We start from the raw sequence: 2822 nt of genomic DNA, 5'->3' as shown, positions 1-2822 counted from the left end.
CCGGGCTGGAGCCGGCGGGGCGGCCGCCGCGGGGATTAAATAGAGCGCGAGGAAGAGACCATCGCGCCGCGCCGGCGGGGGGGGACGGGGGTGGCCGCGCCGGTGCCGCCCCCCTCGGCCCCACTGTAAACACGCCCGGCCCGGCCGGCGGCTCCCCCCGCGACCACGGGATGCGGTGGTTCGCTCCGCATCAAGGCTCCCCAAGGGGGCAGGTGGGCGCGGGGCGGAGAGCGGGGACAGCGGCACGTGACACCCCCTCCCACCCCACCCCATCAATTCCACCCCATCCCCATCCCACCCCATCCCCACCCCATCCCATCAATTCCACCCCATCCCACCCCATCCCATCCCATCCCCACCCCATCCCCTATCTTCCATCCCATCCCCACCCCATCCCATCCCCATCCCACCCCACCCCATCAATTCCACCCCATCCCACCCCATCCCATCCCATCCCCACCCCATCCCCTACCTTCCATCCCACCCCATCCCCATCCCATCCCCTATCTTCCATCCCATCCCCACCCCATCCCATCCCCATTCCATCCCATCCCATCAATTCCACCCCATCCCACCCCATCCCCTATCTTCCATCCCACCCCATCCCCTATCTTCCATCCCACCCCATCCCCATCCCATCCCCTATCTTCCATCCCATCCCCACCCCATCCCATCCCATCATCCCATCATCCCATCCCATCCCCTATCTTCCATCCCATCCCCATCCCATCCCCATCCCATCCCCATCCCATCCCATCCCATCCCATCCCATCCCATCATCCCATCCCCATCCCCATCCCCACCCCATCCCCATCCCCATCCCCATCCCCATCCCATCCCTCCCCATCCCACCCCACCCCATCCCATCAATTCCACCCCACCCCATCCCATCCCCTATCTCCCACCCCACCCCATCCCCACCCCATCCCCACCCCATCCCCACCCCATCCCCACCCCATCCCACCCCATCCCACCCCATCCCACCCCACCCCATCCCATCCCATCCCATCCGATCAATCCCACCCCATCCCTAACCCATCCCATCCCATCCCCTATCTCCCATCCCCTATCTCCCATCCCCTATCTCCCACCCCATCCCCACCCCATCCCCACCCCATCCCATCAATTCCACCCCACCCCATCCCATCCCCTATCTCCCACCCCATCCCCACCCCATCCCACCCCACCCCATCCCCATCCCATCCCATCCGATCAATTCCACCCCATCCCACCCCATCCCCTATCTCCCATCCCACCCCCACCCCACCCCATCCCACCCCCTATCTCCCATCCCATCCCACCCCATCCCACCAATTCCATCCCACCAATTCCATCCCACCCCACCCCACCCCCTATCTCCCACCCCATCCCCACCCCACCCCCACCCCACCCCATCCCATCCCATCCCACCCCATCCCATCCCCTATCTCCCACCCCATCCCACCCCATCCCATCCCACCCCATCCCATCCCACCCCACCCCATCCCATCCCGTCCCCTAGCTCCCATCCCATCCCACCCCCTATCTCCCATCCCATCCCATCCCATCCCTTCCCTTCCCGAGCCGGTGCTGGGGCTCCAGTCCCATCCCGAGCCGGTGTCAGGGCTCCCATCCCCATCTCATCCTGAGCTGATGCTGGGGCTCCCATCCCGTCCCGGGCTCAGCGGGGACCAGGGGCTCCCATTCTGTCCCGAGCGGGGACCGGGGGTTCCTGTCCTGTCCCAGGCTGAGCCGGTGTCTCTGCACAGGGACTCCGGGGGTCTGGGATCGGGGGGCAGAGCAGTTTGCAGGCAGGGGGCCACAGGGTTGCCTGCTCCCAGCTCTCACCCTGCTCTGGGGTAGCTGGCGTCGAGCTCCTTGGTGCCGTGTGCTCGGCACGTGGTGGTTTGCAGAGCAGCTGCTGGGGCCGAAGGGCCAGCTCTGGCTTTCCTCTCACAGCTGGGTGGGAGCAGGACGGGCTCCGCAGCGCCTGGATGAGATGCTGGGGTGACCCGTGCTCGGCTGAGATGCTGGGGAGACCCGTGCTCGGCTGAGGTGCTGGGGAGACCCGTGCTCGGCTGAGGTGCTGGGGTGACCCGTGCCCGGCTGAGATGCTGGGGTGACCCGTGCTCGGTGGGACGGCTCGGCCATCCCTGGACCCCAGCAGTGCCTCTGCAGCAGCCCGTGGCCTCCCCACCCGTCCTTGCAGCCGGATCACGTTTGAGGTGAAGTCTGTGTTTGCTCAGCCCTTGGCTGCCAGTCCCTGGGAGTCCAGCTGTTGCTGTCCCACGGCATCTCCTGGGAAACTCCTTTATCCACTGTTATCCATCCATGTTGTCACCCGTTAAATGATGAAACCCAAGTGCTTGCGCTTTCCAGCCCAAACATTTCTAGCTCAGACCCCCCCTTGCAGCCCTAGGGGGGAAATTAACCCCTTTTGCTTCCATAGGTCTGGAACAAATGTGAGCATTCGTGTCGCTGTCAGCGGAAAGTCCTCCTCGGGTGCTTTTACGCGCAGCTTTTCCACACCCCGATGCTCTCCTGCACAAACGCGGTGCGAGAGGGATGTCTCCCTTAGTCATAATCTCCGTGGGAAGGGGCTGTGGGAGGAACAGCCTTCTGGTGGTCACATTAGATCCTTGCTCTGCCTCGACTGTCGCCCTGGGTCTGGATGTGGCCCTGAAGGTGATGCTGCTCGGGGTACAGGCTCGTCCCCCCAGCCTCGGGGGAGCTGTGGCCGCTGGGGCAGAGCTGGGACAGCGTGAAGCGAAGCCGCGGCAGGTTCTCCCGGGCTCTTCGGCTGGAGAAGGGGCTGCCTGCGGAAAACAGCTCTGGCAAGCTGG

General features: G+C 65.1%; 1 protein-coding gene across 1 annotated transcript in view; it reads right to left on the bottom strand.

The window, feature by feature from the left end:
- Nucleotides 1-2822, bottom strand: part of DUSP23 (dual specificity phosphatase 23) — a 54986-nt gene that overhangs the window by 34250 nt on the left and 17914 nt on the right. The gene's annotated exons all lie outside the window — the stretch shown is intronic.

This window comes from Phaenicophaeus curvirostris, chromosome 29, assembly GCF_032191515.1.
Source record: "Phaenicophaeus curvirostris isolate KB17595 chromosome 29, BPBGC_Pcur_1.0, whole genome shotgun sequence".
Classification (NCBI taxonomy): Eukaryota; Metazoa; Chordata; class Aves; order Cuculiformes; family Cuculidae; genus Phaenicophaeus; species Phaenicophaeus curvirostris.
This window is presented reverse-complemented; position numbering and strand designations above follow the sequence as displayed.